Raw genomic sequence first — 22,054 nt, 5'->3', positions numbered from 1 at the left:
AATACTCTGGTTAAAAATTCAGTGAAGAGGCCAGGCGCAGTGGTTCACGCCTCTAATCCCAATACTTTGGGAGGCCAAGGTAGGTGGGTCACCTGAGGTCAGGAGTTCAAGACCAGCCTGGGCAACATGGTGAAACCCCATCTATACTAAAACTACAAAATTTGCCAGGCATGATGACCGCTGCCTGTAATCCCAACTACTCAGGAGGTTGAGGCAGGAGAATTGTTTGAACCCGGGAGGAGCTTTCAGTGAGCCGAGATCACGCCACTGCACTCTAACCTGGGCAACAGAGAGAGACCTCATCTCAAAAAAAAAAAAAAAAAAAAAAAAATTCAGTGGAGTGAATAGATAAAGAAAATATGCTATGGTAAGAAAATATACCAGACTTTTTATCTTCTCATACATACCAACATTGCATACACAATGCAAAATTGAAGGAAGGAAATCCTGGAGTGTGCAAACATCGATGAACCCGGATGACATTACACTAAGTGAAATAAGCCAGATACAGACACAAATAGTGCATGATCTCATTATTTGTGAAATCTAAAAATGCAGAGTAGAATAGGGGTTACCAGAGTATAGGAGGCTGGAGGAAATGGGGAGATTTGATCAAAGGGCACAAACTTTCAGTTATACAAGATGAATAAATTCTCGAGATGTAATGTACAGCACAGTGAGTATATTTAATAACACTGTATGGCGTACTTTCATCACACAGTAAAGTATGTGATCACCACACAGTAAAAAATAAAAGTAATCATGTGAGGTGATGGATATGTTAATTAGCTTGATTGTGCTAATTATAGCACAGTGTCTACATATAACATAAACGTCAAAATATTATATTGTACGACATAAATATATATAATTTTAATTTTTCGATTATACCTCTATAAAGCTAAGGGAAAATTATTCAGTAAACTGAAGTTTAGAGCAGAAATAAAAGATCATGCAGTGCAGAAAATAACTAAGGATATTTTTTTATTTTAATTATATTTTAAGTTCTAGGGTACATGTGCACAATGTGCAGGTTTGTTACATATGTATACATGTGCCATATTGGTGTGTTGCACCCATTAACTCCAGGTATATCTCCTAACGCTATCCTTCCTCCCCAACCCCTCCCTACAATAGGACCCGGTGTGTGATGTTCCCCTTTCTCTGTCCAAGTGATCTCATTGTTCAATTGCCACCTATGAGTGAGAACATGTGGTATTTGGTTTTCTGTTCTTGCGATAGTTTGCTGAGAATGATGGTTTCCAGTCGCATCCATGTCCCGAGGATTTTATTTTATTTTATTTTATTGACCTATTCTCATTTAAGATCAAAGCGTTAAATCTGGCAGTACATAATTTTGGAAAGCCCAATGAGCAAAATTCATCTAGGGATGAAGGTTCTAAGAATAACGGGAGAGGGAAACAGTCTGAATTCCTGCATGCTCCTGTTTATGCTTTGTTTTAATCAAAAGAAGCTAACCTGTGCGAATCCTTTAAGTAAATTTAGAGTGTTTAGGCAAATATTCTTAAGAGACTATGGCACAATACATTCTCATTGCATACTCTTAAGACTGACACTTCCTGAAAACTCTGTCTGGCAAAGATTTAAAGGTATGGGACACGGTCTGATTAATTTGCATGGAAATTCAGTCTTAGCTAGAAAGACTGTATAGGTACTATACAAAATCCTGTGTTCTGGGATTGAATGTTAGCTTAGAACTGGATGGTCTCCATTTAGTGACAATATTAAAGGTGGACAACAAATCTCTTAATATAAAGTTACCAAAGAAAGAAAGAAATATATAATCTTGCGATTTTAAGTTAAGAAGCCAATGATCTGAGGAGAATCACATTTGGACACAGAAAATAGCTGATACAAAAAACTTACTCCAACCTTGTCATAGGACAGAAATCTTGTACTTAGAAGTGTAATTGTTGAACATGAAAGAGCACTGAAGCATGGATCATTTTTGTGTGACTTTGGTGCTGAAGATTGAAATGGTTCTTACTCAACTATAGCTCTCTGTGCAGGAGACATGCAGTTGTGAGGTATTGCTATGGAATAAATGGGCAATGACTGTGGAGTTAAAGATGAAAACATCATGCAATGTCAACTAGACAAGTTGGAAATACATTATAGAGAATTTGATATTAGTTCCATTATAAATAACAAAAACTGATTTGGCATAGCAAAATAAAAAAAAAATTGAGTAATAAAAATAATTGCAGAAATAATTGAATTACCAAGATTCCAGAATGTAAGTAGTCATAGAATTTTAAGAAACCTCAGAAGCAGAGTTACTGAAGTTTATTCTAGAATATTAGAGGATATAATTTTCTCATGTTATTATATTTTATCTAATAGATTACAACTTAGTAATACTATAATTATGCCCATCAAAATGGAATAAACATTTATATTCATAAGCTGATTTTCTAGATACATATAAATACAAATCGAATTTGCTTTTCAGATTTGTAAATTGATTTTATAAAATATTTATTATGATCTAATTAGCATATCGTAAAATACACTCTTTTAGAGCATACAATTCAGTGATTTTTAAGATAGTCACAGAGGTCTACAATTCTGAAAACTCTAAAATTTTAGAATATTTTATCTTCCAAAATAGAAATCCTGTACCCGTTACAGGTAGTTTCTGTTCTCTTCAAATCTCAAACCCCTGGCAACCAGTAGTCAACTTTTGGTCTGTATGGATATGCTTATTTAAACGATTTCATAGAAATGCGATCATATAATATGTGGTCTTGTGTCTTCTTTCAATTAGTATATTTTCAAGGTTTGTCTGTGTTGTTGCATGTATACCACTTCATTCTTTTCACTGATTAATGATAATATATAGATATGTTATTTTGTTAATTCATTAATCATTTCATGAAAGTTTTCATTGCTTCCACCTTTTGGCTATTACAAAAAATACTACTAAAAACATCAGCATACAAACTGCACACAAGGACACTATGAATTTCTCTTGGGTATATGCCTAAGGGTGGGATAGCTGAATCACAGAAAAGTCAATCCATTGCAGTGAGTATGTTAATCAACTCTAACTATCATGTAGTTCTGATGACCATAACATTATACACATACTTGGAAAAGCATTTTGGTAGTTTCTTACAAAGTTGAATATATGCCCACATATGAACCAACAATTTCAGTCTTAGGTGTTTAAGATAAATAAAAATACATGTTCACAGATTTTTACACAAATGTTCACAGCAGCATGATTTATAATGGCCCCAAGTATAAATGCAGCGAATTGAATATTTATGTCCCCCAAAGTTCATACACTGAACTCCTAACCCCTAAGGTGATGACATTGGGAGGTGGGGCCTTTGGGAAGTGATTAGATCATGAGGATGGAGCCTTTATAAAAGTTCATAAGAGTAATGTTTTTATAAAAGATCCCAGAGAGACCTCTTTCCCCTTCTGCCATGTAACATTACAGCAAAATCACTGCTGTCTAGGAAATGGGATCTCACCAGATAATAAATCTGTCTTGATCTTGTACTTACCAGCCTCCAGAACTGTGAGAAATAAATTTCTGTTGTTGATGTTTTTGTTTATGATGTTTTTGTTATAGCATCTCAAACAAAGAAAGACAAGAAGCAAACTAAATGTAAATTAATAGTGAATGGAGGGGACACCCCAGAAGCTGGGAAATAATGGCTGACTAGAGACATCAGATGCCGGTTCTTCTAAGAAAGACCCAACTTCCAAGTGAGCAATCATGGCCCAAGTAGACTACTGAGGGAAGAATTCCAGAGCCTATCAGAGAATCTGCGGAAAGAAGCTGGTGCACAAAATACAAGGAAGCAATAGTTTTGCAGAGATTGAATTCCAGGGAGCCTGAAGCCTTGTGAAAGTGAGGGTGGGAGTATTTTTTGCTCCTCTCACCCGTGACAGACTGCCAACTGCAGAACTGTTGGAGAGGTCTCTTCCCTTGTAAGCTAAAGCACTTTTGTGGGAGGTGATATGGGAAATTCTTGAGGACAAAGCACCATGTGGCCAGTTTACACAGGTTCACTCACAAAATACCCAGACCCGAGCCGAGGCCACAGGTGCCCTACTGGGTGTGCAAGCATTGTGGAACCGTCTCCTGCCCAGGGAGTCTCAGCCCTTGTGTCTGCATCACTAGATCCCTGTAAACATTCCCCAAGATGTGCTCAGACTGCAGCAACCACAAATCACTAGGATTCCCAGATACCTGATTCTCAGGATGGTCTCGTTTTTGGGGAAGGGAGAGTACAGTGCACTGAAGTGTCCCTTGGGAAAAAGGAAAGCAGATCACACACTCTTCTTTGCCCAAGAGCTCCCTGCTAGTGAGCAGAAGTTTACTCTGCCCTTCCCCAAGAAGATGCATGCGTGGTGCTAGGTTCTGTAGGGAAGGAATGTGGTTATGTCCCAGCAGACGGATGGCACTGGTGCCTGGGAGCATATCTGGAGAGAGGGATTCTCCCAACCTGTCATCCACTGCTGTAGAGGCAGCTACCCCTATTCCTGCTGGAGCTTGGAACTGGTATGCCTAGAGATAATCTTTCCAGGACTATTGGGAGCAGCTGCACCTCCATTGACATGGGGCCTACTGGCCTGGGCTTGCATGAAGGGTGGGGCCAAAAACTCTCCCTGCATGAAGAAGCAGCATTCCTGAGTAGAATACAGTCAAATCACAGAGCTATCTGTTTTAAGCTGAGAAAACAAGTCCTGCCCCAAGGCCAGTTTGGTGGTAGCCACAGGGCAGATGTTTTCCATGGCCCTCAGTGCATTGTAGCCTAAAGATAAAAGACAATTTCTATCCGAACCAAATAAGTCATGAAGCCTGGGACAGATGTGCAATAATAAAGCAAATCATGTTCCTGCCTGCACAGAACATGCAGCTGGTACAGCCCTGTGCACTGAGAAGGGTGATTTTCACAAGTTCATAGGCTTGTTTGGGACCTAGGCATGTCTCTTTCCAAAGAGCTGGTCCAGAAATGCTGTGACCTATCTCCCTATTAGACCTCCTCCCAAGGGAGCCCCACGGCCTGAAACACCTAACAACAATAAAATTGTTGGCACAGTGCTAGTGATCACAGGTAACTTGCCCAGTGCCCAGAAATGAACTTGATGAGGAGTTATCTGTGTCCCCCTTGCACCATGGAATATAGCTGCAAACACCAGGATACACAAAAGAGCCTAGCAGCTAAGGGCCTATCTATTGCCCACTGTTTTCAAATGCCATCTACTGGATCACAGTTCAAACTACAACATTCAAAAACACTTGACTAATTCTGCCTTCTGCAAAACCACAGTCAAGAATTCAACAATGAATAAAGACCCTGTACAGAGCCTTAGCCATCTGAAAACTTTCAGAAGTGAAGCCAACTGATTATATTCAATTTACACCACAGTTAAAGCAATACCAACCCTCCCAGATGAAAAAGAATAAGCACAAGAACTATAGAAATTCAAAACACCAAAGTGTCTCCTTACCTGCAAACAAGCCTACTAGCTCACCAGCAATGGTTTTTAGCCAGTCTGAAATGAAAGACATAAAATTCAGATTCTGGATGGCAATGAAACTCTTTAAGATCCAGAAGAAAGTTAGAACTCAATTTAAGGAAGCAAGGCAATTCAGTCAAATGGTTCAAGAGTTGAAACATGAATAGACATTTTTAAAAAGAGCACAAACTGAACTATTTTAACTAAAAAATTCACTCAGAAATTTCATGATTCAATCACAAGTATTAACAGCAGAATAGACCAAGTTGAGAAAAGAATCTTTAAGACCAGATCTTTGAATCAACTTAGACAAGAATGAAGAAAAAAACTACTTAAGGAAAAGGAACATAACCTTTAAGAAATATGGGATTATGTAAAGAGACCAAATCTATGACTTATTAACATTCCTGAGAGAGTAGGAGAAAGAGCAAATAACTTTGAAAATATATTTGAGGATATAGCCCATGAAAATTTCTCTAATCTCACTAGAGAGATTGGCATGCAAATCAAAGAAATACAGAGAACCCCAGCCATATTATATACAGTACAACGATCCTCAAAGCACATAGTCATCACATGCACCAAGATCAATGAAGAAGAAAAATTCTTAAAGGGAGATAAATAGAAGGTACCCTATGAGGCTACCAGCAGACCTCTGAGCTGAAATTTTAAAAGTTAGAGGAGATTGGGGATATCTTTTTAGCATCTTTAAAGAAAAGAAATTGCAAACCAATATTTCATATCCTACCAAACTAAGCTTCATAAGGGATGGAGAAATATTAATAAAATATTTCTCAATAAGCAAATGCTGAGGGTATACATTTCCACTAGACAAGGCTCAGAAGAGGAACTTAAGGAAGTGTTATATATAGAATCAAAAAAATGAACCTTCTACCACAAAATCACACTAAAGCACATAGCCCACAGGCACTATAAAGCAATCACATGATCAGTCCTAACTGTTTAACATCCAGCTAACAACATGATGATAGGATCAAATTCACACCTGTCAATATTAACCTTGAATGCAAATGGGCTAAACCACTCACTTAAAAGACAGAGAGTGGCAGGATAGAAAAAAAAGACCCAACCATGTGTTGTGTTCAAGACACCCATCTCACATGCAATGACACCCACAGGCTCACACGAAAATGGTAGAGTAAGATCTATTATTGCAAATAGAAAACAAAAAAGAGCAAGAGTTGCTCTTCTTATAACTAAGAAGACTTTACGACAATAAAATTAAGAAGGACAATGAGAGGCATTTCATAATAATAAAGGGCATAATCCAACAAGTCTTAACTATTATAATTATATATGCCCCTAACATTAGAGCACCTGGATTCATAAAACAAGTTTCCCTTGGCCTACAGAAAGACTTAGACAACTATACAGTAACAATGGGAGACTTCAACACCCCACAGAGAGTGTTAGACAGATCATGGTGGCAGAAAACTTATACAGCATCCCTCAACTTAAACTTGACGCTTGATCAGTTGGACCTAATAGATATCTATGGAACACTCCACCCAACAACCACAGAATATACACTTTTCTTATCCACACATGAAACTTATTCTAAGATTTGTCACATGCTCAGTGTGTTAATCTGTTTTCACAACACTATCGAGTAAAACCTTTTCACAACACTATAGAGTAAAACCTGAGACTAGGTAATTTGTAGGGCAAAGAGATGTAATTGGCTCACAGTTCTGCAGGCTGTACAGGGAGAATAGCACTGGCATCTTCTCAGCTTCTGGGGAGCCCTCAGAGGATTTATAGTCTTGGCAGAAGGTGAAGAAGGAAAGGGAATATCACATGGCCAGAGCAGGAGCTTGAGAGTGAGTGGGAGATGCTATACACTTTTAAATGACTAGACATCATGAGAACTCACTAACTTTCTGATATGGATTGACTGTGTCCCCACCCAAATCTCATCTGGAATTCCCACAGGTTGTGGGAGGGACCCGGGGGGAGGTAATTGAATCATGGGGGCAGACCTTTCCCATACTTTTCTCATGATAGTGAATAAGTCTCATGAGATCTGATGGTTTTAAAAATGGAAATCTCCCTGCACAAGCTCTCTTCTCTTTTCTGCCACCTTGTGAGGCATGTCTTTCACCTTCTGCCATGATGATGATTCTCCACAGCCATGTGGAACTGAGTGCCTTAAACCTCTTTCTTTTGTAAATTCCCCAGTCTTGGGTATGTCTTTATCAGCATGTGAAAATGGACTCATACAGTAAATTTGGTACCATACGTGGGGTGCTGCTGTAAAGATATCTGAAAATGTGGAAGCAACTTTGGAACTGGGTAACAGGCAGAGGTTGGAACAGTTTGGGGGGCTCAGAAGACAGGGAAATGTGAGAAAGTTTGGCACTCCCTAGAGACTTATTGAATGACTTTGATCAAAATGCTGATAATTATATAGACAATGAAATTCAGGCTGAAGTCTTCTCAGATGGAGATGAAAATCTTGCTGGATACTGGAGCAAATGTGACTGTTATGTTTTAGCATAGAGCCTGGTGGCATTTTGCCTTTGCTCTACTAATTTGTGGAACTTTGAACTTGAGAGAGATGATTTAGGTTATCTGGCAGAAGAAATTTCCAAGAAGCAAAGCATTCAAAATGTGGCTTGGGTGATGTTAAAGGCATTTAGATTTATAAAAGAAAGAGGGGATAAAAGTTTGGAAAATGCACATCTTGACAATGTGATAGAAAAGAAAATCCCATTTTCTGAGGAGAAATTCAAGCTGGCTGAAGAAATTTGCATAAGTAACAGGAAGTCGAATGTTAATCATTGAGATAATGGGAAAAATGTTTCCAGGGCATGTCAGAAACCTTTGCGGCAGCCCATCTCATCACAGAGCTGGGGGTTTAGGAGGAAAAAAATGGGTTTCCTGGGCCAGGTCCAGGGTCCTTCTGCTGTGTGCAGTCTAGAGACTTGGTGCCCTAAGTTCCAGCTGCTCCAGACACTACTAAAAGGGGCCAAAGTCCAGCTTGCTTCAGAGACTGGAAGCCACAAGCCTTGGAAGCTTCCATGTGGTGTTGAGCCTGTAGGTGCACAGAAGTCAAGAATTGAGTTTTTGGAACCTTGGCCTAGATTTCAGAGGAGGTATGAAAATGCCTGGATACACAGGCAGAAGTTTGCTGCAGGGTGGGACCCTCATGGAGAACCTCTGTTAGTGCAGTGCAGAAAGGAAATGTTAGGTTGGAGCTCCAACACAGAGTCCCTACTGGGGCACCACCTAGTGGAGCTGTCAGAAGAAGACCAAAGTCCCCAGACACCAGAATGGTAGATACACTGACTGCTTGCACTCTGAACCTGGAAAAGCTGCAGACACACAACAACAGCCTGTGAAAACAACCAGGGGCGGGGGACCTGTACCCTGCAAAGCCACAGGGGTGGAACTGCCCAAGACTATGGAACTACCTCTTGCATCAGTGTGACCTGGATGTGAGACATAAAGTCAAAGGAGATCATTTTGGAGTTTTAAGATTTGACTGTCCTACTGGATTTCAGACTTGCATGGGGCCTGTAGCCACTTTGTTTTGGCCAATATCTCCAATTTGGAATGATTGTGTTTGCCCAATGCCTGTATCCACATTGTATCTAAGAAGTAACTAACTTGCTTTTGATTCTATAGGCTCTTAGGCAGAAGGGACTTGCCTTGTCTCAGATGACACATTGGACTATAGATTTTGAGTTAATCTTGAAATGAGTTAAGGCTTTGGGGGACTCTTGGGAAGGTATGATTGGTTTTGAAATGTGAGGACATGAGATTTGGGAGGGGCCAGGGATAGAATGGTATGGTTTGGCGGTGTCCTCACTCAAATCTCATCTTGAATTCCCACATGCTGTAGGAGGGACCCAGTGGTAGATAATTGAATCATGGGGGCAGGTCTTTCCCATGCTGTTCTCCTAACAGTGAATAAGTCTCATAAGATCTGATGGTTCTATAAGGAGATGCTTCCCTGCATAAGCTTTCTCTTTGCCTGCTGCCACTCATGTAAGATGTCACTTGCTCATCCTTGCCTTGTGCCATGATTGTGAGGTCTCCCCTGCCATGTGGAATTTTAAGTCCATTAAACCTCTTTCTTTTATAAATTGCCCAGCCTTGGGTATGTCTTTATAAACAGCATGAAATTAGATTAATACACTATCATGAAGACAGTACGAGGAGGGATTGTGGTAAATCATTCATGAGAAATCTGCTTCATGAATCAGTCACCTCCCACCAGATCCCGCCTCCAACACAGGGAATTACATTTCAATATGAGATCTAGGGAGGGACACACATTCTAACTATATCATTCTGCCCCTTGACCCTCCCAAATTTCATGCCTTCCAATACTTCAAAATACAATCATGCCTTGCCAAATAATCCCCAACATCTTAATGCATTCCAGCACTAACTGACAAGTTCAAAGTCCAAAGTCTCATTTGAGGCAATGCAAGTCTCTTCCACCTATGAGCCTATAAAATAAAAAAGAAGTTAGTTACTTCCGAAATACCATGGGATTACAAGCATTGCATAAATATTTCCATTCCAAAAGGGAGAAGTTGGCCAAAAGAAAGGGGCTACAGGCCCCATAGAAGTCCAAAACCCAGCAGGGCTGTCAATAAATCTTATTTATTACTCTATAATAATATCCTTTGATTCCATGTCCCAAATCCAGGGCACACTGACATGAGTGGTAGGCTCCCAAGACCTTGGACGGCTCCACTCCTGTGGCTTTTCAGGGTTCAGCCCTAGAGGCTGCCCTCACAGATTGTTGAATGCCTGCAGCTCTTTCATGCAAAGGTTGCAAGCTGTCAGTGGTTCTGCCATTCTGAGTTCTGGAGTGAGGTGGCCCTTGTCTCATAGCTCAACCAGACAGTGTCTCAGTGGGAACTCAGTGGAAGTGGGGGTTCTGGCCCCACATTTTCCTTTGAATTGCCTTAGTAGAGGTTCTACATGAGCGATCTGCCCCTACAGCACACTTCTTCCTAGACACACAAGTTTTTACATACATCTTCTGCAATCTAGGCAGAGATTCCCAAGCCTAATTCACTCTTGCACTCTGTGTACCTGGAGGCTTAACACCATATGGAAGCTCCTAAGGATTATGGTTTGCACGCTCTGGAGCTGTGGCTCCAGTTATACTTGGGTCCTTTTGATCTATGGATGGAGGTGGAGTAGCCAGGATGTAGAAAGCCATGTACAAGACTGTGGAGGGGTGAGGGGTCCTGGAACTGGCCATGAAACCATTCTATCCTCCTAGACCTCAGGGCCTGTGATGAGAAGGGATGCACCTAAGATCTCTGAAATGCCTTTGGGGTCTTTTCACTGTTGTCTTGACTATTAACACTTCGTTCCTTTTTCTTATGCAAATTTACACAGCCTGCTTGAATCCCTCCCCTGAAAATGTGCTTTTCTTTTCTACTACATGACAAGGCTGCCAATTTTCCAAACTTTTATTCCTTGGGTCTCTTTTAAATATAAATTCTACACTGTTCAGATAAATCAGCAATTATGTAAACAAATGGAAAAATATTCCACACTCATATATAGGGAGAATCAGTATTATTAAAATGGCCACACTACCCAAAGCAATTCATAGATTCAATGCTATTGCTATCAAACTACCAATGGTATTCTTTACAGAACTGCAGAAAACTATTTTAAAATTTATATAGAAACAAAAGCCTGAATGATCAAAGCAATACTAAGAAAAAATAACAAAGCTAGAGGCATCACACTACCCAACTTCAAATTATGCTACAGGGCTAGAGTAACCAAAACAGCATGGTAATCATACAAAACCAGATATGTAGACCAATGGGACAGAAGAGAGAGCCCAGAAATAAATTCACATATCTGCAAGTATCTGATCTTTGACAAGGCAGAAAAAAAAAAAGCAATCAGAAAAGAACTCCCTATTTAGTAAATGCTGCTGGGATAACTGCCTAGCCATACACAGAAGATTGAAACTGGACCCCTTCCTTACACAGTATACAAAAATCAACTCAAAATGGATTAAAGATTTAAATGTAAAACTCAGAACTATAAGAATCCTGGAAGACAACTTAGGCAATGTAATTCAGGACATAGTAATGGACAAAGATTTCATTATAAAGATGTAAAAAGCAATAGCAACAAAAGTAAAACTGGGCAAATGGAATCAAATTAAGCAAAACAGCTTCTGTACAGCAAAATGAACTATCCACACAGTAAATAGATATCCTACAGTATGGGAGAAAATATTTGCAAACCATGCATCTGACAAAGGTCTAATATCTAGCATCTAAAAGGAACTTAAACAAATTTCCAAAAACAAAAAAATTAAAAAGTAAGCAATGGACATGAACAGATACTTCTCAAAAGAAGAAATACATGTGGCCAAGAAAGATATATAAAACTCCATATCACTGATCAATAGAAAAATACAAATCAAAATGACAGTGTACCATCTCACACCAGTCGGAATGACTATTATTAAAAAGTCAAAAAATAATAGGTGCTGGCAAGGTTGTAGAAAAAAAGGAACATTTATACACTATCAGTGGGAGTGTAAATTAGTTCAACCATTGTGGAAACCTGTGGTGATTCCTCAAAGAACTATAAAAAGAACTACCATCTGACTCAGCAATCCCATTGCTAGGTATATACCCAGAGGAATATAAATGATTATATCATAAAGACACATGCACATATATGTTCATTGCAGCACTATTCACAATAGCAAAGATATGAAATCAACCTAAATGTCCATTAATGGTAGGCTGGATAAAGAAAATGTGGTACATATGCACCACGGAATACCACATAGCTATGAAAAATAAGATCATGGCTTTTGCAGGAACATGCATGGAGCTGGTATCCATTATCCTTTGCAAACTAACAGAGAAACAGAAAATAAAATATTGCATGTTCTTACTTATAAGTAGGAGCTAAAAGATGAGAACACATGAACACACAAAGGGGAACAACAGACACTGGGGTCTACCAAAGGGCGGAGGTTTACAGGAAGGAGAAGGGAAAATAACAAATGAGTATTAGGCTTAATAGTGAATGGTGAAATAGTCTGTACAACAAAATCCCCATGACATGAATTTACTCATGTAGTAAATGTGCACATGTACCCCTGAACTTAAAATAAAAGTTAAAATAACCAACTAACTAAACAACCAAATAAATAAATAAATATAAGTACCAGCTTTAAGTCATTTCTTTGATGCTGCTTTGAACATAGGTTGTCAGACGCATCCAGGCCACATTTTGAACGTTTTGCCACTTAGAAATTTATTTTTCCAGATACCCTAATCATCACTGAAATTTTAAAGTTCCACACATTCCTGGGGCAGGTGCACAATGCAGTAAAATTCCTTTCTAGGATGTAACAAAAATTACCCTTGCTCCAGTTTCCAATAAGTTCTTTATTTACATCTGAGACCTCATCATCCTGGCCCTCACTGCCCATATCACTATCAACATTTTGGTCACAACCATTTAATCAGCCTCTAGGAAGTTCTAAACTTTCCCTCATTTTTCTGTCTTTTTCTGAGTCTTTCAATGACTTCCAATTTCTGCCTGTTACCTAGTTCCAAAGCTGCTTCTATATTTTCAGTAATTCCCCACTCCTTGATTCAAATTTTCTGTGTTAGTGCGTTCTCACATTTCTATGAATAAATAGGTGATATTAGGTAATTTATAAGAAAAAGAGGCTTAATTGGCTCACAGTTCTGCAGGCTGTACAGGAAGAACAAAGCTGGTGCCCGCTCAGCTTTTGGGAGTCCTCAGGAAACTTACAATCATGGCAGAAGGTGGACGGTGAGCAGGAACATCACATGGCTAGAACAGGAGCAAAAGAGTGAAGTGTTAAACACTTTCAAGTGACCAAACCTTAGGAGAATTCACTCACTATCATGGGGACAGTGTAAAGAGAGATGGTAGTAAACTATTCATGAGAAATCTGTCCCTGCCCCGCCATGATTCAGTCACCCCATACAATGCCCCACTTCCAGTTTGGAATTACATTTTGGTATGAGATTTGGGCAGGGACACACATCCAAGATATATCACTTGGTCATAAAGCAAGTCTCAATAAATTTCAAAAAAAAAAAAATAAAATCATAGCAGACACACTCTCAGACCATAGTAAAAGAAAAATAGAAATCAATATCAAGAAGAAGATCTCTCAAAACTATACAAATACATGAAAACTAAACAATATGGGCCTGAACAACTCCTGGATGAACATAAAAATTAAGGCAGAAAGTAAAAAAAAAAAAAAAAAAAATGAAATTGTAAATATAAGGACCAAACTTGCCAAAATCTCCGGAATGCAGCCAAAGCAGTATTAAGAGAAAAATTGACAGCCCTAAAATGCTTTCACCAAGAAGTTAAAAAGATTACAAATCAATAATCTAACTGCATCTAAAGGAACTAGAAAAGAAATAACAAACCAATTCCAATGCTAGTAGAAGAAAATAAATAACTAAAATTAGATAAGAATCTAATGAAATTGAGATAGAAAACCTATACAAAAGACCAATGAAACCAAGAGTTGATTCTTTGGTATAATAAATAAGAGTAATAGAACCCTAGCTAGATTAACAAAAAGAAAGAAAGAGAGGATCCAAATAAGCATAATCAGAAAGAACAAAGGCAATATTACAACTAATCCCATAGAAATACAAAAGATCCCTAGAGACTACTACTGTGAACAACTCTATGCATACAAATTAGAAAATCTAGAGAAAATGGCTAAATTCCCTAGAAGCACACAATCTCCCAAGATTCCCAAGATTAAATCAGGAAGATGAAAATCCTGAATAGACAAATATTAACATGTGACATTGAACTAATAAAAAAGAACGTAGCAACTAATAAAAGCCCTGGACCAGATGGATTCAGAGCCAAATTTTACAAGACATACAGAGAAGAATAGATACCAATCCTTTGAAACTCTTTCAAAAAATAAAGGAAAAGGGGCTCCTCTCTCATTCTATGAAGCTGGCATCAGTCTGATACCAAAATCTGGCAGAGACACAATAAAAAATGTAAACCTAAGACCGATAGCCTTAATAAATATAGATGCAAAAATCCTCATCAAGACATTACCAAACCAAATTCAGCAATGCATCAAAATTTAATTTACCACAATGGAGTAGGCTTTATTTCTTAGACACAAGGTTGGTTGAACATATGTAAATGAGTAAATGTGATTCACCACAAAAATGGAATTAAAAGAAAAACCATATGATCATCTCAATATATACAGAAAAAGCTTTCAGTAATAATCAATATTCTTTCATGATTAAAACATACCTCAAAGTAAACACCATCAATGACAAGCCCCCAGTCAACAGCATACTAAATGAGCAAAAGCTCAAACCATTCCCACTGAGAGCTGGAACAAGACAAGGATGCCTACTCTCACCACTCTTATTCAATATAGTACTTGAAGTCCTAGCAGAAGCAACCAGGAGATAGAAAGAAATAAAATACATCTAAATAGGAAAATAAGATGTCAAACTATCTCTGTTTGCTGCGATATGATTCTCCATATGGAAAATCCTAAACATTCTCCCAAAAGACTTCTGTAACTTGTAAATGACTTTAGTAAAATTTCAGTATACAAAATCAAATGTACAAAAATCAGTAGCGTTTCTACACACCAACAATGTCTCGGCTGAAAGTGAAATCAAGAATGCAATTACCCATGGAATAGCCATAAGGAAAATGAAACACCCAGGAATAAACTAAACAAAGATATAAAAGATCTCTGCAAGGAGTATTATAAAACACTGCTGAAGGAAATCAGAGAAAACACAAATAACTGAAAAAAACATTCCATGCTCAAGGATTTTTAGAATCAATATCGTGAAAATGGCCCTACTGCCCAAAACAACTTATAGATTCAATGCTACCCCTATCAAACTACCCTATCTTCACAGAATCAGGACAAACTATTCTAAAACTCATGTGGAGCCCTACTTAGCTTAAGTAATCCTAAGCAAAAGAAGAAAGCCAGAGGCATCACATTACATGACTTCAAACTATACTATAAGACCACAGTAACTAAAAGGGTTGGTATGTATACAAAAACAGAAACAAAGACCAAGAGAACAGAAGAGAAAACCCAGAAGTAAAGCCATGTGCCTACAACCATCTGATCTTCGACAAGTTCAACGAAAACAAGCAATGGGAAGGGGACTCCCTGTTTAATAAATGGTGCTGGGGAAACTGGCTAGCCATATGCAAAAGATTGAAGCTGGACCCCTACATTTCCTCCTCCAAAAATTAACTCAAAATGGATCAGAATTTAAATGTAGCACCTTTTGCCATAAAAATCCTGGAAGACAATATAGGAAATACTTTTCTCAACGTTGGCTTTAGCAGAAAAGAATTTTATTAAGTCTCCAAAGGCAATTACAACAAAAACAAAAATTGACAAGTGGGAACTAATTCAACAAATGAGCTTCTGAACAGCATAAGCATCTATCGACAGAGAAGACAACAACCTGCAGAATGGGAGAAGGTATTTACAAATAATGCACCAAACAAAGGTCTAATTTCTAGAATCTGTAGGGAAGTTAAACAAGTCAACAAGCAAAAATAAAATACCCCCCCAAAAGAAAATGGGCGAAAAACATGAAAAGGCACTTCCCAAAAGAAGTCATACAAGTGACCAACAAACACATTGAAAAATATTCAGCATCACTAATCATCAGAGAAATGAAAATCAAAACCCAATGAGATGCCGTTTCACACTACTCAGAATAGATATTATTAAAAAGTTAAAAAATAACAGATATTGAGAAAAGGAAAAGGTAAAGGAAACACTTATACACTGTCAGGGGGAAGGCAAATTAGTCCAGCCACTTTGGAAAGTAGTCTGGACATTTCTCAAGAAACTTAAAACAGCACTACTATTTGACCAGGCAAAGGGAAATAAATCATTTTACCAAAAAGACACATGTACTCATGTGTTCATTACTGCACCATTCTGAGTAGCATACATAGAATCAACCCAGGTGCCCATGAATAGTAGATTGGATAAAGGAAATGTGGTACATACACACCATGAAACACTATGCAGCCACAAAAAGAGTGAAATCATGTTCTTTGCAGCAATATGGATGGATTTGAGGGCCATAACCTTAAGAAGATTAACACTGTAACAGAAAAGCAAATACCACATATTCTCACTTATATGTGACAGCTAAACATTAAGCACACATGGACATAAATATAGAAACAATAGACACTGTACACTACTAGAATGAGGAGAGGAGGCAGTGGGTTAAAAAACCACCTATTAAGTACTATTCTCACTTCTTGTGTGATTCATACACTAAACCTCAGAATCACACGATAGTCTCATGTAAGAAACCTGTGCATGCACCCCTGGTTTTCAAAATAAGTTAATTAAAAAAAGAAAAGAAAAGTGACATATATATGCCATGAAATAATAGTCATTAAAAGAGCATGAAAGACTGATTTTTGCAGCAACATTGATTGAACTGAAGGTTGTTATCTTAACTGAAATAGCTCAAAAACAGAAAGTCAAATACTGCATGTTTTCACTTAAAGATGTGAGCTGAACAATGGGGACAAATGAATATATGGTGGGGAATAATAGACATTGGAGACTCCAAAAGGTGGTAGGGTGGGAGAAGAATGAGCAATAAAAAATTACCTATTAGGTGCAATGTACACCATTCACATGGTGGATTTATTAATAGCCCAGACTTCACAACTACACAATATATCCATGTAATAAAACTGCACTGCACTTATACACCCTAATTTTATATATATATATATAATTGAAAGCATGTATCAATTCCATCCAAAAAATATACATTGAATTGATAAGCAAACTGTGGTATATGCAAAATCGGAATATTACTCACTAATAAAAATGTCCATAAAACGAATAAATGCAAAAACTCAGATGAATCTCAAAAGTAGTATACTGAATCAAAGAAAGTAGAAACAAAGAATCCACACATTCTGATTTCATGTATATTTGAAATTCTACATAATGCATAATAATCTAAGGTCACAAAAATTAACAAATCAATATCGTATGAGGTTGGGGTGAGGGAAGATTTACGTCTAAACAGTCATCTATCATCATTTTGGGAAGACAGAAACATTCTAAATGTGATTGTCTTTGTGGTTAGAAGGGAGTATATATTGACAAAATTATTTAAAACGCCCATTATACATGTGTGCAGAATATTTTATTAAATTATACCTCAACAAAGTTGATTAAAATCAGCCAACTAATGTAAAAATAACATAAAAAGATAAAACTAGTATTGTTTGAATACATGTAGAGAAGGCATTTGTAAAATTTAAGAGAATTTTAACAAAATTAGTGGCTATTATGTGTTGATAGAAACTAGAAGAAATAAATTATTTGGTAATATTTAATATAATTTTAAGGTAAAACTACCAGTGAACTATAAATATAAAGGCATACCATAAATAAACGACAAATGTGCACAAAAAGAGAAAATACTACACTCATTAAATTTTGAAATTGCTTTTCCTGAGATTAAATAAAACAGGCAAGAAGGCTTTTACTTTGATTGCAATACCTCCACCTTTATTCAAAGCGAAGAACGTTTAGGTAAGTTAAAAGGTGGAGCATGAAGAAGGTATAAAGTGTCATTCTCACTGATAGAATTATGTTTGTAAGAAATGTCAACGAAATCTATGAAAACTCCTTAAAAGAAAAATTTTTAAAGGCAAACGAAAAGAGCTATAACATGTTTGAAGTTTAGGGAGACTTATCATTTTTATATTAGGAAATATCCTTAAATTGATATATTAGAAGCAATGAAATTTTAATAATAATCAAAGTAGGGTTTCATTTATGGTGTTTGTGTGTGTATGTGTGTGTGTATATTGCAAACTGATAAAGAAAATTAAAAATAAAGTTGGAGATGAGAACAAGGTTAGAGGGCTTACACTTGCCAATCTCTAAAACTTATAATATTGCTACAGTAATTAAAATTGTATAGTATTGGTAGAAAGATATCTAAATGGATCCATGGAAAATAATGTTGTACAGGAATATATATAGATATTTATATATTTTTATATATAAATATATTATATATTTATATATGTCTTACAAATATATATTTATATATGTCTTACAGATATATCATACATTTACATATGTATTATAAATATATCATACATTTATTATAAATATGTCATATATTTATAATAAATATATCATACATTTAATAAAATTAATAAATATATTTATTATATATTTGTTATATAGTTATATATTTATTATATATTATATATTTATATATAAATATATATATGTGTGTGTGTATATATATTTACCTGATTTGTGCAAAAAAGAGCCATCGGAATCCAGAAAAAAAGGAATCATATTTTCAGTGAAAGCAGTTTGACAATTTGACTATCTATATACAAAGAAGGAAAAATTAATCTCATTTCCTAGGATCTTACAGTATATATGAAAGTCAATTCCAGATGAATTGTAGACTTAATGTGAGGCATAAAGTAACAAGTTTTCTAGAAGATAGCGTAGAAAAATATGTTCGTGAACTTTACATAGGCAAACATTTCTTAAACAAGAGGAAGCAAACGTTAGCTCTGAACTGAACACTGATGAATTTTACTTCATTAAAAGTAATGACCGCTGCTCCTCAGAAAGCATTATTAAATGAAAGAGAGAAAATGGTAGATGATAGTCTCATTGCATAAGGCAACAAACACTAGTATCCAGAATATATAATGAAGAGTAAAAACCTGTCTAGAACTAAAGGAGTGAAAATCAACTTGAACTGAAAACAGAAAAAGCAACTCTATCATTAATCACAACAGAAGGGCAGACCCAGATAAAGCCAGAACAAAATTAACTGCAGGTGCTGTTTGTCCCAAAGTCCTGCAGCAGCTGTGAAATACAGCAATAATTCTTTCTGTAATGACGAATGCTTTTTTTTTTTTTTTTCTCAATGACATCCTAGAGCCACTTTGCCAGTCCCATCTAATACTGGTGATACCTAATCACTAAGCTTTCCTTGCCTCATGACAGGACCCAATCCGTAGTTAATCTTTACTTCTAAACCTACCTCAGGTACAGAGACGAATCAGAATTGACTCTTTCCTTAGATCCTCCTAAGAATCATTTGGTGAGAAGCCAAACCTTACAAAAAGATCTCCCTAATCCCTCTTATGGAGTGGGATTTTGTAGTTCCTCTGGAGTTCCTGTCTTGCTTTATCAGGTCAGTAAATCTAACTTTGTCAGACTGTATTCTTGTCTCTGGTGGACTTTGATTTATTAGGCTTTTGCAAATAATAATCACAGACAAAAATCAGTGATAAGGAGTGCAGACAACTGGAGATATATTCATTATTCATTAGGAAAGTGTAAATAAAATCCACAATAAGATACAGCTATCCCTAGGATAGCTAATGTTTAAAAGCTGAAAATATCAAAAGTTGGAGGGCATATGGAATAACGGTATCTTTCACTGTTTTCGGGTGTGTGAATTGTTGCAACCTCTTTGGAAGGTTGATTAACAGTTATTTTCCCAAGTTGAATATAGGTAATGCCCTGTGATCAAGTGATTCCAGTCCCAGCTATACCTCTAATAAAATTATCTCTCTCTCTCTCTATGTGTGTGTGTGTGTGTGTGTGTGTGTATATATATATATATATATATATGTTCAAAAATATATTCATGTAGAACAATACTTATGACAGTATAAGTTATAATAGCCTCACAGCAGAACAACCAAAATGTCCATCAACAGTAAAATGCATAACTACATTATAGAATATACATAAAGCTGGACAATAAAGATCAATGATCTGCTGTTAACTTGCAGTAACATTAATGGATCTCTCACATATTTTAATGAGTAAAAGAAGACCAAAGTAAGGTCTACTTTATTCCTAACAATCCAGGAATTAATGTTTTAGTTCCAAAACAGGATACCATGGAGAATGTACAGTTCCATTTATATGAAAGTTGATAGCATATAAATCATATTTATGTTGATAAATGTTTGGTTCAATGGTGATTATGAAGAAAAGCATGACTTGTAGGGTGCTGATTATCTATAATAATCTAGGAGGTTGTAATAATGATGTCTTTATTTATTTAGTGATAATTTGTTGAGTTTGACATTAATAATTTGACAATTATCTGAAGTTTGTGCATTTAAAAATATTTATGTTACCTTTTAAATAATAAAATAAGAAAGATTTAAAAGTTGTTAGATGGTAGCTACATGATGAATAAATAATACAATGTTTTGGAGTTTCATAAATGATGGCAACTTTATTCTTTTCTTTTTATTCAAAAGTCTCACCTATTCAATGTATTATGGCAGGTATTTAACATTAATAAGTATAATGCATTAAGAAATAAAGCTCAGCATGAAGTTTTCATAACCTTCTTCCATGAAGCAAATTGAAGTTATGTTTTTAAAGGCTCTTACAATAAATTATATAAAAGTGTTAAAGGGAAGCATACACTTAGGGAAATTTGTTAAAATTCACTGCATCAGGAAATTACAAGGCAGAATTTTAAAACATCTCACTCTAATCTTTATCATTATAGCCATTAAATATTCATGAATCTGAAATTCAACTTTATATTTATTTATGTATTTTCTTTCCAACTTTTATTTTAGATTTAGGAGGTACGTGTGCAGGTTTGTTACATGCTAAATTGTGTGTCATGGGGTTTTGATGTGCAAATAATTTTATCACATGGATAATCAGTGTAATATCCAAGGGAGAGTTTTCCAATCCTACCTCTCTTCTTACCCTCCACCTTCAAATAGGCCCCAGTGTCTATTGTTGGGTTCTTGGCATCCATATGTACTCAGTGTTTAGTTCCCACTTTAAATGAGAACATGTGGTATTTGGTTTTCTGTTCCTCAAAGGCCATGATCTAATTTTTCTAATACTTATGAAGCATTCTGTTGTGTATGTGTACATTTTCTTGATCAAGTCCACCACTGATGAACATCTAGATTGATTCCATGTAAAATACTGAATGGTGCTATGATGAACACACACAAGCATGTATCTTTATGGTAGAACGATGTATATCCCGTTGTGTATATACCCAGTATTGGGATTGCTAAATCAAATGGTATTTCTGTTGGAGGTTCTTTAAGAAATCTCCAGACTGTTTTTAACAGTGGCTAAATGAATTAACATTCCTACCAACAGTGTATGTTTCCCTTTTGTCTACAAGCTGTCCAGCATCTGTTATTTTTTGACTTTTTAGTAATAGCCATTCTGACTAGTGTGAAATGGCATTTCATTGTGGTTTTGGCTTGCATTTTCCAACTCATTAGTGATACTGAGCATTTTTTAGTATGCTGTTGGCCACGCATGTGTCTTCTTTTGAGAAGTGTCTGTTAATGTCATTTCCCCTTTTTCTTTTCTTTTCTCTTTCCTTTACTTTTTCTTTTCTTTTCTGTCTCTCTCTCTTCCTTCCTTCCTTCCTTCCTTCCTTCCTTCCTTCCTTCCTTCCTTCCTTCC

The sequence above is a fragment of the Piliocolobus tephrosceles genome, chromosome 1, assembly GCF_002776525.5.
Source record: "Piliocolobus tephrosceles isolate RC106 chromosome 1, ASM277652v3, whole genome shotgun sequence".
Taxonomy (NCBI): Eukaryota; Metazoa; Chordata; class Mammalia; order Primates; family Cercopithecidae; genus Piliocolobus; species Piliocolobus tephrosceles.
This window is presented reverse-complemented; position numbering follows the sequence as displayed.